We start from the raw sequence: 14580 nt of genomic DNA on the forward strand, positions 1-14580 counted from the left end.
GGTGTCAGGTTGGGAATTCCAACTTGCTGAGGGCCTACTCAGTCACCAAGGCCATATCTCCCAGCTCGTACACTGTCCCACTCAGCCCTCCCAATCCCTGTAGCCCTCATGACCTCTCCCTAGCCTTGCCCTCTGGGGCCTTGTCCAGTCCCATTTGCAGGTGAACACCCCACAGGTTTGCCTTCGTCCTGCCTCTTTGTGACCCCACTGTCCTACCACATGAGCTATGTAAGGCTCCTCTCTGATCCCTGTCACAACTGGGGAGACTCGTAACAGAGTTCCCCAATAGCCAATCGTCCACCCAGGGTACTCTCCCACCCTGGGAGCCTCCTTCTCCTCAGAGAGTGGTCATATCTATCTAGGCCCCACCTCCCAATGCACATCTCTCTGACGGTCTAGAAAGGCATACATGCCCAGGATTAAGTGGCTTAAACTGGCACTTGTAGGATTTGTATGCAGAAGCTGCTGGTTGGTGAAGGGGCCCAGTCCTGCCCCACCCCCTTCAGAGAGGCATTTCTGTCCAGGCAAGGCCCATGGCCGCATGTAAGCGAGACCCAGATGTCCACTGAGGCCTCCAACTGGACACAAGGAGCAATACGTGGAAGGTCACTTCTTCTTCTTCTTCTTCTTCTTCTTCTTCTTTTTCTTCTTCTACACCTCACTGTCACACCCGGCTCTCTTCAAACCCGAAACCCTCAGGACCCCTTCCTCCACTGCTCTCGGTGTTCTATTTCACTACCAGGTGAAAGTGAGTCTTGCAAACTTCACATCACACATAAACCTTGACCCTTCTGCCTCAAGCTCCCACTCTCCTCCCCAAAGGGCTGTGGATCCAGGCTGACCCCGGGATCACGACTGAGTCTGCTAATTACCCAGTCACTCACCTAGGTGACCACACTTCACCACCTTCCTCTGAGAGGCCCCATCTCCTGGAATGGATCTCTGACTAGCTGAAACACCATTACGTGGGCACCAAGGCTGCCTACAGGCACTCCCAAAGCTGTGAGGCCTGCCCATCAATCACCCATTCCTGACTTGGGTCCTGCTGTTGTGCACATGCTTGCACAAAGTGGCCAGGGTTCCTCCTCCCCTTCAGACTGCCCAGCCTGTCGAGGTATTGCCAGTGGACTACCCAGCCTGTCGAGGTATTGCCAGTGGAAGCATCACAGGCGGACCCAGTTGTCCAGTCTAGACCCAAAGGCGGCTAAAAAAAAAAAAAAAAAAAAAAAAAAAAAAAAAAAAAAAAAAAAAAAAAAAAACAACCAAAAAAACCGGCAGATGTGGAAAGTCCCCACTCCCTCTCTCAGCCCACTAACTCTGCCCTGCCCACTGTTCTAGGGCCCTGCTGCCCTCATCACCCCTTTTCATTATTGGCTTTGGTGCCTCTTCCAGCCCAAAGTGGAAGTGAGGCTCCCGAAGTCATCTCACTGGCTACCCTGGACCCTCTCATTCTGTGATCCCACTGTCCTACGTCAAGAGCTTTCACCTTTCCTGACGCCCCTAAACCACCCCTGGAGCCACACCACAGCACCCAAAAAAGCCCCAGAAAACAAACAAAAATCCCGTCACCCATTTACGTGCCTTGGCTCCACCGGACAGCCTCCTTCCACTCAGAGGTTGATCACGCTTAGTTTGGCCCCACCTCCCAATATAACGCTCTCTGATTGGCTGGCATAATAGCACTTGTGCATGCGCAGTGGGTACCAGCACTTTGCGCATGCGCCAAGGGGCCCAGCACGCCCCGCCCACTCATGCTTGCCTTCCCGTTGAGGGATGTCCCCTGGCTTCATTTCATTGGGCCAGAGCCACAGCCAGTTATGCCCATCTTCCTATGTGTCTTATCTCTGATTGGCTGGAACAGGAAGGCTCATGGTTGTGTGACAGAGGCCAGCAGTCCAATGGGTCACTCACGTGAGGCAATAGTATACGCATGCGCAAAGGGAGCTCAGGTGAAACTCGAGGGATGGGCAATGCTATTCGTCAAACAGACATGTACTGTACACTTGGGCACAGCAGTTGCACATGCGTGAGGGCTCCGCGTTACTTTTCTCTCTAAATGGCGCTCCTGTTGCTCCATGGCCCGTGGCTCTATCTCAGAGGTCTCAGGTGTTCAGTCTGGCCTTGAATAGTACACGGTGGGCAGATGTTGGATATCATGAGTCCCTCCTCTACCACACTGTCCGGCTCAGACATCCCAGGCCTTCTCTTTCTCAAACCTCTTCTCTGAGCTTCCAGAGGTGCCTAGTCCAGTCCGAGGCTAAAGCCAGACTCAGGCACATTGCATCACAGGCCCTCTTGCGCAAGCCTCCTTGTGATCCCCACACACCTAAGGGCTGTGGTTCAAGCATTACTCTTCCTAACTCACCTTACCAGAGGATGCCTTTTCACCCAGTTACTCACCTAGGTGACCCTGACCCAACCACACCATTGAGAGCTTCCTTCCCTTCAGAGAGCAGTCACAGCTAGTTAGTCCCAGCCTTTCCAACGTACATGTCTCTTTTTTTTTTGCTGGAAGGGCATGTGTGCTCACCTGCGAGGCAGGCCCGGCATGATCGAATGAGTGCAGTGGCTCATCCACGCGTGCATGCATACCTGATGGGTGGCCATTAGGCATGTCTCACGATACACACTCTCCTCCCCAAGGGCTGTGGATAAAGGCAGTCTCTGCCACTGCTGAAGCCTCACCTCGGAGTTCCTTAATAGTCAGTCACACACCTTCACCACCCCGATCCAACAGGGTACCCTCAGATACTTCTACTTTTAGAGTGATGAGGGGAGGGTCTCATCCAGTTAAAGGCCACCTCCCTGAGTATACAGTTAGGTCTGCTGAAATAGCACCCATGCGTGGGGCAGACCCTTCAGGTCTTGTATCAGTCTATCTTAGTTAGGGTTTCTATTGCTGTGATACAACACCATAACCAAGGCAACAACAGAGAAGAAAGAGTTTATTTGGGGCTTATGGTTCCAGAGGGTTAGGGTCCATATTGGCAGGGAAAGCAGGTGGCAGACATGGCAACTGCAGCCAGAAGTTGGAGCTGAGGACTCCCATCTCAAACTGCAAACAGGAAGTCAAGAGAAAACACTCCAAATAGAGTGAGTCTTTTGAAACCTCAAGGCCACCCCTAGTGACATACTTCCTTCCTTCAGCAAGGCCTCATCTCCTTAGCCTCTCCAAACAGCCACTGTTCAATTTCAGAGTGGAAAGAAACCAAAGTCTGACCTCAACAGATAAGCCTGACTGTGATTATCAGCAAAGCGAGGGGCTGCAACTTTCTGGAATGGAAGTTGTGCCAAGGGGAGGGATCTGGTCAGGGCGCTTATAGGAGTGGGCAGGGGTGGGCAAGGGGCTTGGATAAGAGGAACTTGATGGAGCTCTGTGGGGTACATGCAGATTAAGATGTTCTCGAGAAATTTATGATCTCCTCTTCCTGAGATTGTGTTCCCAAACAAGGCATTCTATCTTGAGAAACTACCTGCCGTAGCCTGGAGTTATAGATGTTATTGACCCATAGCAGTGGGGCAATGACAGCAAGACAGTCTCCAGAGACTTAATGCTTGTCTACAGCCAGGGCATTCTAGCATCCTTGGGACCAAGTATTCAAATGCCTGAGACTATGGGGCACATCTCCTACAAACCAGCACACAGGTGATGCTCTGGTGGAAATCCACCCCCCCCCCAACTGCCACATGTAAAAAACAATGGAATTCCCCAGGGCTGAGATAGTTCCTCTGAACTGAACCCACCCCCAGAGAAACCCCAGGCCCTGAGGAGGTAGGGTAACTAAATTTCAACCCAGCAACCGCACTTTACTGCCGTGTATGCGCCTTCTGTACTTCCTGTCTGCTTGCCTCTGCTCTCCCACCTAATAAGAGGCTACTGAACCTGGCTGAGGCCGAGGGCCAATGCCATTATGGAGTGATCCTGGGGTGCTGTTTCCTCTCCTCAACTGAAAATGGCTTGGTGACTCAGCTTCTCAGAAACTTCCACAATAAAGCAGGCAAAAATGTTTGAGATTGACCTGTCGTTTGTGTATGTGCATGGTGGGCCCTGTAGGCACATGTCTGGTCCATCAGGCCTGCATGCATGGTGTGAGAGATTCACTCATTTCTCTTCTGACAAACAGATTAAATGGCTGTGTGTCTGCTTCCTCCTGTCCCCTCCTTCCACAGGGTCCCTTTTGTTATTCCTTTGTTAGATAAGCATGCTTTCAGGTAAGCTTTCTGGGATCCTTGGAATGCATATACACCCAATCCTGGCTAATTCTGCATTCTCCCTCTGTTCTCCATTTTTTGTTTCACATTTCTCAGTTAGGTAGGACCAGACTGGAAAGCTGAGCCTCAGCTAATGAGGAGCAGCCAACATGCTCCCTGAGTGAGGAGTAAAAAAAGCCAAGTAGGCCATGTGTTCTGCTACTCCCCGGCCTGCCATGCATTTCCGAGTTTTACAAAAAGAAATTGCTTGCCAAGTTACTTTCACGTTGCTCATCTGTTCCTTTATGAGAGACCAAGATCAGTCTAGTCCAACAGTGGGGCCCCAGCTGCTGTGATTATGCAATTCTGGCCTAGCCGGGCCTGCAAGGTGCCTGTGTGACGTGGCATGCATTCATTTTTGCATTAGGCAGGTCTCTCAGGCCAAGACCCCTTTAGATGGGCAATTTTTCTGAGGGCTGTGTCCTCAGGTTTACTGAGGCCTGCCAGGTACTTGATCACAATGCTTTCACGGTTCCTTGGCTGGGCAGGTAACTGAGAGATAGGAAGAATGTGGCTGGCCCTGGACCCCACACCTGATATGAGAACTGAGGTGGACAGCAGGAGAAATTGCCTCTGGCCTCTATCATCTACCATTCCAAGCCTGGTCCCTGACTCTTCTACATTTTCTTGCCCCAGTAAGCTGCAGATGCTGGCTGACTGAACATCCACACCATTGCAGCCTAGCACAGAGACACCTACCTACGTACAGTTACCCATCTAAGTGATCCTAGCATCACCTTAGTCCCCTCAGAGCCTCCTTTCTCCCCTTGGGGTGATCAATCATACCTAGTTAAGCTCCACCTGCCTGGATGCACATTTCTGATTACCTGGGAAAGTTCAACAGAGCAATCTTGGGGAGCTTGTGGGTGAGGCAGGCCCTGCAGGCATGCATTCCTGACATCGTCCCAGCATAAGCATGAGCATGAGTTGGCCCCAGCATGGGAGCCCATCAGATGTACTTGAGTGAGCAGGATCTAGAATAAGCATGGCTGAGCTTGTTCCAGCATGCCCACGTGGGAAGCTGGACCCAGAAGGCACACCTGAGTGAGGCCAGCCTAGTGAAGTACATGCATATGATGGCCCCAGGCATTCACACATGCCTGAGGCAGGCCTGTCAGGCCATGACCCCCTACCCCGAGATGGGCCTTCTTGCTAGAGTGTGTCCCATGCCTATAGCTTTAGCTGGGTGGGGCCAACCATGTCCTTTGTCTCAAAAGCTTTCACGATTTCTCAGTTTGGAAAGTGACCCACAGATAGGAATGATGGCACAAGCTCTGGGCACTTTGGGTGTCCAGCGGGAGTGATCTCTTCCAGTCTCCCTCATGTGCTCTTCCCAGCCTGTGCCCTACTTCTTTGAGATCTCCATTCTCCTCATGCAAGGACTGGGGTTCCAGGCTCACCAAGCTTCCTCACCACTACAGCTAACGCTGCCTGTGGGGGAACCAGCCTCCAAGGCAGCTCAGCGCTTGAAAGGAATCCACGGTGTCAAGGAAGATAGGACTTTTCTATTTAAGGAAAAAGGACACTCACACATTCTCTTGATGGTTTCATTTTTTTTATTCTCCTCATGTTGTTCTCATCCTTGCTGTTCTCTCTCATGCTGTACTACTCTCCTTGCTCCGTTGTTCCCTTTCCTTCCACTGCTTAAATACTCTAACGGAATCTCTCAGGCAATGCAAAGGTCATGAAAAGGGACATTCCATTTCTCAAGTAAATGATTATAGATAAAAACATGTCCCAGGCAGGGGGAAGCCAGTTCAAACTAACCCATGATTATGTAAGCATTTTGAACTAACACTCTGTAATTAGAAGTCATAAATTCTGAACTCTAAGTCTCGCGAGATGCCTGACTATCCAAGAAAACCCTCATCCCTCATTTGGGGCTACAAAGTCAAATTATTTTCTGTAGCCTTGACTTGTCAGAAATTGTCTTCACAAATTGAGGTCAGGAATGGGTGTAAGGAATTAGTCATTTGCCAGCTGGCAATAACTGGGCAGTTTTTGTATTTATGACCTAGACAGACAGCTCAGTTGTGTCCTTACAGATTGCTTTTCTGGGAATGTTTATCTTAAAAGCCATTAGCAAGGCATCTGGTCTAATCTAAAGCTATTTTGAGGCCAAAACAACCTAATGGTACACGGGAAACCTGTAAACCGCAATCCTCAGCATTAAGAGTAAAGGAATTTGAGCCAGCCAGGCTCCTGGACTAAAATGTTTTCCTAAATCATAAATCTGAGCTGTGATCTAAAGCAGCTTCTAGGAGGAAATTATGGGCCTAGACTACGTAGCAAATCCTTGTATTCAGTTTTATTCATAAAAACTAGACAGCTAAGGAAGGATCATCTTCTAGACAGTCCAGGGGTATGAATGCCCAGTAGATCGGGATGTTGTCATGAGATAAACACACTACAATACAGGTAGTGGGGGAGTCCCCACATCCAATATACACCATATCAGATACCAGAGAAAACATGTAGTAGCAAGCATGCAAAGGCACAGCAGAAGCAAAAGACAGTCCGGAGTCTGTATTCTCAAAAGCCTTGCTTAAATGAGATATACCCATCGGAGAGTTTTTCCTTCTGGTGGGCTGACACCTGAACTTCAATTGCCACCTGCCACCCTTTGACTCACCCACGGCCACTGGCCACCGACATACAGCCTCACCACAAGGAACCCAGATAATCAGTCACCTACGTAGGCAACCCTGCTCCACCACAATCCCCAGACAGACTCCTTCCCCTCAGAGGACAACCACACCTAGCTAGGCCTAAATAACTCTTCAGGTACAGAGCTCCCCTGATCAGCTGGAGCAGCAGGGATGAACGAGTGCAGTGTGCCAGTCATCCATGAACATGTGAGGTGGACTCAGAGTGTCGTTTTTATGTAAATTTGTATCTTATCTAAAGACTCGGGAGTCCAAGGCTGGAGTGAAAACCTGCTAGCTCAGAGAGATTGAGGAGCAGCTACTTCACCTTCCTCCTTAGCCAGCATCTCAGAAAGAGAGAGCTTTTCCGCCCTTCCAAGCCAAAGGAACCACCAAACTCTCCTTCCCGCCCTTCTACTTCTTGTGCCTTCCTCTACCTATCTTCCTGACTCCCTCTTTACTCTCTATGGCTACATCCTGTCAATCAGCCACTGGCTCTGCCTCCTGACCTCGGGTTTTTATTTCATTAACACAATCTCCAGGCTCATGGTGTGATCAAATATTCCACAATGTCTCCCCCTTTTGGTATAAATAACAAAAGAAAGTTTTTTTAAACTCTAACACAGTAAAACTATATACAATAAGAACAATTATCAGGGAAGAATTACATTCACAATGTCCAGCTCATTTGTATTTGCTGAATTTGGTAACATGGAAAACTGAAAAACTGTAACTATTTAGACTTCACTCCCATCAGAGACCGAAGAAGGATAAAATATTACCTGAGCAAACAGGAAGTGCAGAACAAGCAACTTCTAAAACTATAGGAATGACAGAGACAGCTGGCTGCCTGGGCAGTCCAGTCAGTCACCCAAGGTTCCTCTGCAACATTGGAAAATCCAGCTTTGACCTACAGGCACAGAATAGCCAACAGACATTTCTGTGAAGCAGAAATTTTCAAGGACTGGTCTACCTTGTCTTGGCAAAGAATGGCAGTTGACTTCCTTTGTGTCCTGCTTGTCCACTTTGGACAGCATACTGTCAGCAGTTGAGGAACGGGCAGTTTCTTACCCAGCAGCTAGCTATGCCACATTTGAAGCAAACTCCATATGGAGGTTCTGCAATGCCCATCATCTTTGTTGAAGTAGATTGGTGCTGCCAGGAGCACACGTCTCACCATCGTGAAAAGCCCTATGGTATTAAAACATCTTAAGTGCCATATTCTGTAGATCTCTGAAGCGTTTGAAGACCATCTACCTATCTTAAAATACACGAGGCAAAAATAAAACTTATTTCTGTCTACATCTAAACCCTTACTACAAGTTTGATTGTTATCTTAATTATCCATTTGTAATACTAGCCTTCAAGGACTAGAACTTTGTATTACAATTTTAAATGAGGTGCATGGGTATAATACCATACAGTATGTTGTAACACAAATAACTTTAAATTTGTATCAATATACAAAAATCCAAACCAATGTAAAATATTTGAGACTAGTAGTTGCTTTTTAGTTTAAAAGTAGATTCAATAGTCTACCTTTTATACCATCATTCCTATACCACTCCCCCTTTTTAGAAAAGAGAGGAAGATAGAGGAAAGAAAAAAAAGAAAGAAAGAAGTCCCTTAATTTAACCTCCTTTGTTTACTTTCCTCCCTAACCATGACCAATAACAACTTGCAACCTACCACCCTAAAAAAAATGACAAATATCCATAAACCTCTAGATGACTCAAAACCACCCACCCCACATCATGGGAATATGGGCATCATGTTCTTTAAATTACTTCCTGCTGTCTGGGGGTGATGGCATCTTTAGGGGACCATGAGAAAACCGGGATAATGATCAAGTAAGTCCTGGGAGAGCTAGCTCTATCATTTTCTGTCCAGTCTCTGTGTGGTGGGAAAGTGCGGGGCTTATCTTAAGTCCTGGCTGGAGTAGTTTTATGAGGCTGGACCATCTTAGCTAACCACTTTGAAGCTGTCCTGACCAATTTGTAGTCCCAAGCTGATCTTGGGGTGGTGTTTGCCAGCTTCGTGGCATTATTACAATCTAGGCGTAGTCATCATTGCAGGGGCCCAACATCTTCTTGGAGACCTCAAAGGTCACACTGTTAGGAATGGTCATGGTTCACTGCAGAAAACTTAAACATTTTAAATGCCATGTGCAGCAGATCTCTGAGAGGTTAAAAGACCACAATCTATTAAGTATATCCAGGCTAAACTAACATAGTTCCTAGTTACCTGCTTCAGACTCAAACCCCAAATCACATGTAGGAAGTTTATTTCTAGAATTAGTTACTACTCTATATGACCATTAATATCACAACAGAATGTTTCTATATGCATAATAATCTCATAGATTTTGAGATAATATTCATGCCTTAAGAACAGTTTTAAAGATTCAAATGGGAACCAAAGGATGATGAGATTAGGGGCAACAGAATAGTCCCCTAATTTTAGCTTTTTTTTTTTTTTGGTCCCATACAAGGTGGCTATTCTGACATGAGACAGAGATTATGGATTTTCCTTTAACAAACATGCTTGAGTTTACAGAACAAGAGAGCCATGCTCCAACTCCAAAGCCAGCTTTAATTTTTAATTGAATTGGGACCACAAAAAGACCATTTGTCATTTACGTCTATAGAGAGCAGGAAAAATAAGCATTTGGGAAGATTTATAAAATTCTACCCTGTTGGAGGTGGGCTATAACATCATAACAATTTAACTCTTTTCCTTGGGACATTTTTCTTGTGATGATTTATCCTTATTCTTTAGATGTCTCACTTGTTCAGTGGTCTCCTGATTCTTAAGTTGGATGCTTTTATTCTACCAGAAACATATAAAAAAAAAAAAACCTGCCTCAACCCTGACTTTGGGGAGTTTCTTTTTTGGCAGGTTATAACTTTGTTAAGGGCAAAAAGTTTTTGGCAACAGAAGAAGTATTATCTTTTAATTTTAAAAAATTGAAAATTTGAAACTAAAGAGACCTTACTACATGTGGACAAATATGTCCATATTTCTCATCCTTTTTCATATATCAATCTTTAATTGTATTTATTTTTAGATCACAAAGGACATTCATTTTTAATTTTAACCTGTCTTTCTAGTAACCCTGTAGAGGGTTTTCATAATAATAAGTAAATATGTTATATGATTTCTCTACTATGCAAATCTTCCATTTAGGAACTATATCTGAATTTTGTCCTTAGGAGGTGGGATAAAAGGCATGTGCCACCACCAGCTTGTTCACTATAACTCTAGAATTTAGAATACAACTTAACTTATAAAGATCCATCTGTCTCTGTTGGGATTAAAGGTAAGGGCTATCACTGCCCTGATCAAATATTTTATCTCAGCTCCAAATCACTCCAACTCTTAAATAGTGAGAAAACAAGCTTTAACTGTAGTAACCCTTTGAATTTACTTAAAACATTTTAAATCTCTTAACTGGGTTTTAATACCAAACAACAAAAATACCCTTCCTGTTTAAGAAGAAAAATCAAAAGCTGATGTCCAAGATGGCATGGACCACATGGCAATCTACAGTCTAACATTCTGGCATGGAATTAAAACATGTGGTTTAAGAAAACCCATTTTTTTTTCATTTTGTGCCAGCAAGGCAAATGTGCCTTTGGCAAATTACCATTCAAAAATATTATTATATTTTATTTTTTCACACCTGATCAAATGAAAGGCATTTGTTAGTCTTTATAAGATCAGGAGTTCTCTCCTGTCAAATCTAATCTTTATTAATCTTGATGGTATCCATAGCTTTTCTTCTGCCATGGAAACAAAAGCAAAACCTCTTCCCCAATATAATAACACATATCCTGGTCTCCATTCTGAGGTCAACACATCTTTAAAATATACAGGCTGAGTTAATCAGCACTTTTTTTCTACTATCCAATGCGTTTGCAGCTGTCGATCCTTTCTCATTAGCATTTAGAAAATTTAAAGTTAATAAGGCACAATATAATCTATCTCTGGAAGGGGAGATGTCTTTATTATCCTTTTCTGTTTATTAAGCATATCTTTTTAAAGTGCAATCAGATCCTTCTATAACTGCTTGCCCTGTAGGACTGTGTGGTATACCTGTGACATGCTTTATGTTGTAGGATGCCAAAAACAAAACAAAAAGAAAAAAAAACCAAAACTGTTTCATTTTACTAGAGACATATGCTGGAGATTGTCACTCTTAATTTGTATGTGTATTCCCATAATGGCGATACCTTATAATAAATGTGTATTTACAGAGTCAGCCTTTTTGGAACTTAAAGCAGTTGCCCATTGTAATCCTGAATATGTAACTGTGATATGGTGCACATACTTTAATTTTCCAAATTCTGCAAAATGAAACACATCCATTTGCCAAATTTCATTTCTTTGAGTACCTTTTGGGTTAATTGCTGCAGGTTATTTAGATTATGGTTATACAAAGAACAAGTATGACCTTTCCTTATAATTTTGTGGGTTTGTTGCCAAGTGATGGAAAAATCTTTCTTCAAACCTTTGCTATTATCATGATGTCTCTTATGAAATTCTGAGGCATTCTGGTACATTTCCTACCAATAGCTGATCAATTTCATCATTGCATTGTGCTGAGGGCCTGGTAGACCCAATATAGGATCTGATATGTGTTGTATACAACGAGTGATTTCTATTTTTGACTATTTGTTGTAATTGAATAAATAACAAAGTTAATTCTGAATCATCTGGAATAAGTTCAGTGATTTCAATATGTAAAACAACTCTTTCTGCATATTGAGAGTCCATAAGTATATTAAGAGTTCTGGAAAATCTAATAAAACCACGAGAATAGCATATAAGTCTGATTTTTTAACAGAATCATAAGGGCATTGAGCAAATTTACTTATTTTTCCTGACTTATAATCTGCCTTTCCTGATTTATTTGCATCAGAATAGAATGTAGGGGCTCTAGAAATTGGTGTCCCCTTCACTATATGAGGGAGAATCCGATTAGTTCTTTCTATAAACTGAAGTCTCTTGCTTTGGGGATGTTTGTTGCTAATCTCTCCCAAGAAATTATGGCAAGCTCTTTGCCTGTGTTCATTTTCTGCCTACAATGAGACAATCTCAACATCAGTAAAAGGAAACTACCATTTCTGCAGGGTCTATTTCTTGCTAATTGACAAAGTTTCATTTTTCTTTCAAAATCAATTTAGAAATATTTTTCTACATAGGTCTTTAGTTTTTTATTCTGTGTGCTAAAAATATCCATTCTAAGATACTATCTCCTCTCTGCATAAGAATTCCTGAAGGAGAATGAGCAGAAGGTAAAATGACTAGAATACAATCAAGCTCTGGATCCAAGTGATCCATATGTACAACCTGGAATTTCTTTTCTACCAGAGCCAATTCTCTCTCTCTCTCAGCCTCAGCTGATAGGGTTTTTTTTTTTGGACTGACTTGTACTTTTCGTGGTTGAATTTTCTGTAAACCTATCTTATATACTAGACAATTAATAGAATCTCTTCTTTGTATTTTTTCAGGAGCAATTTTTAATACCCAACATGGCAAAATTCTCTTTATTTGGTCAAACATAGAGTCAGCCAGTAAGACATCATCTATATAATGGTAATTATAGATTGAGGGAAACTGTTTACAAATCATTTATATCAGCTGTTGTACAAAATATTGACACAAAGTGGGGCTGTTTAACATTCCTTGTGGCAAGACCCTCCAATGGTACCTTTTAACAGGTTGAGAATTATTTCAAGTGGGCACCGTGAAAGCAAATTGTTCTCTATCCTGTTCTTGTGAAGGTATAGTTTAAAACAATCAGTCTTTTCAATCAATCACTATAATAGGCCATCCCTTTGGTAATGCAGAAGGCAATGGAATAACAGGCTGAAAAGAGCCCACTGGTGGGATCACCTTATATTTACAGCTCTCAGATCTGTTACCACTCTCCATTACCCAGATGTCTTTTAATGGAAAATTAAGGCAAATTCTGAGGACTGGTCAATTCATCAATATGTTGAGCATTTACCTGCTCCTGTACCAGCTATTCTTGTGCCTGTAATTTGTTTCTGATGTCAGAGGCCATTGTTCTACCCACACAGGTTTGTCAGTTAACCATTTTAAAGCTCCTCCTTCACAACCAGCATTATGCACATCATGGGTGCTTCCTCCACCACAAAGAGTCAACTAACTATACTTACTCTTGCCTGCATTTCCTGACCCGCTGAGTGCTCTTCATCCCACAGCCAACCAATCCTGGCTCCAGGTCTCTCCCATGAGAGTTCTAACCTTGAAATCAGCCTTTAAAAGCTTTCATTGGCCTGTATGGCATGACCATTCTTGGCCTTCACCTCATATGACATTTGGTGGCCATCAGCAGTGTTGTCTGTCTCCTTTTGTGGATCACTTTCCTGTCTAGTCTTAGACTTTCTCTGCATAGCTTCTTATGTGTATGTTTGCTAGCTCCCCCTCCTTCAACGAGCCTGCTCATGAAATCAATTCCATGGCCTAGCTTTTCCCAGGACCCCTTGAGGTGAGTACTGCCATTTCATGCATGCCATCAGAGTTCCTCACAGTGTGCTTCCTGGAGCAGCTTGTGTGAGGAGCACGAGAAGATGGCAAAATAAGAACATCTAGGCAAATCTCGAGGCCTGAGCAAGTCTGTCTGTGACTAGTGGGCATGGGATGTGCTCCTGGGAGGGAGGGTGTTTCCAGGATGGGCTAATGCCCACTAATTACAGAACCTGTCACCTAGTGGCTATCAGAACTTCCAGGATGACATTATCAATAGCAGCTCAACATCTCCATCTGGTGGTCCCAAACACCTGTTGTCTCTTTTTCTTTTTTTTTTTTTTTGGTTTTTCCGAGACAGGGTTTCTCTGTGTAGCTTTGCGCCTTTCCTGGAACTCACTTGGTAGCCCAGCCTGGCCTCGAACTCACAGAGATCCGCCTGCCTCTGCCTCCCGAGTGCTGGGATTAAAGGCGTGCGCCACCACCGCCCGGCTGTTGTCTCTTTTTCTAATGACAGACAGTACTTGCAGTCTAAGGCGGGTATTGATATCATAAAAGGCAAGGGAAAATTAAGGAAGAAAAGTTATGAATGAGTGTCAGCTCCATGGATGCTCAAGGCTGAATCCCATTACTTTATGGCTTATGAAGTGGCAAAGGACTACTGTTCTGTACTAAAGTATTTTGGGGATGTAATCAAATGGCCACTGTACTGGCTAATTTTATGGCCACTCGACACAAGCCAGAGCCAAAGATTGCTGCTGTAGGCAAGCCTACAGGGCTTTTTCTTAATTAGTGATTGATGTGGGAGTTCCCAGACCACTGTGGGTGACAGGTCCCCCCCCCACGAGCATGGTGGTCCTGGTTGCTCTAAGAAAGCAGGCTGAGCAACACAGTAAGCAGCACTCCTCCATGGCCACTGCATCAGCTCCTGCCTCAGTTCCTTCCCTGATTTGAGTTCCTGCCCCAACTGACTTCCATGATTGACTTAGGTAAGCGAAAGAACCCCCTTTCTCCTCAAGTTGCTTTTATTCGTGGTGTTTCATCACAGCAATAGAAATGCTGACTAAGTCAGGTACCTTTCATTTTTCACCCAAGGACAAGAAAACTCAGGACTAACTCTTTCCTTTGGTCTGGGCCACCTGAGGTTGGGCTCTGCTTTTCTCTCCAATGCAAGTGATCTGTCCTCACA

Source organism: Peromyscus maniculatus, chromosome X (genome assembly GCF_049852395.1).
Source record: "Peromyscus maniculatus bairdii isolate BWxNUB_F1_BW_parent chromosome X, HU_Pman_BW_mat_3.1, whole genome shotgun sequence".
Lineage (NCBI taxonomy): Eukaryota > Metazoa > Chordata > Mammalia > Rodentia > Cricetidae > Peromyscus > Peromyscus maniculatus.